Consider the following 470-nt stretch of genomic DNA (forward strand, 5'->3'; position numbering starts at 1 on the left):
ATATATATATATATATATATATATATATATATATATATATATATATATATATATATATATATATACACACACACACACACACATATACAAAGGAAAAATAGAAATAACAAACTGTAACACTACAACTGAACGATTTCCATGATTCCATCGTTCGGTGCTAGTAAGCCGATCGACAACCTAACTCTCTTCAGCCGTACGGTAGTCAACATCTTCCTTACCGCTCGACAATAATGGAAGAAGAGATCTGTGAAGATCTCTATCGTCCTCCCTCAAGATGAACATGTATATTATGCATGTTTAGCTTGGAAGTAATAGTGTTAAAAGGAGAAGGATAAAGAGACTTGGTAAAAACGTCTGCAACTTGATTGGTAGAAGACACATGGAGAAGTTTGATGAGACCATCTTGAAGCTTTTGTCTAGTAACGTGACAGTCTATGCCTATATGTTTGATTCTTTCATGAAAGATGGGA

The sequence above is a fragment of the Vigna radiata genome, chromosome 2 (assembly GCF_000741045.1).
Source record: "Vigna radiata var. radiata cultivar VC1973A chromosome 2, Vradiata_ver6, whole genome shotgun sequence".
Taxonomy (NCBI): Eukaryota; Viridiplantae; Streptophyta; class Magnoliopsida; order Fabales; family Fabaceae; genus Vigna; species Vigna radiata.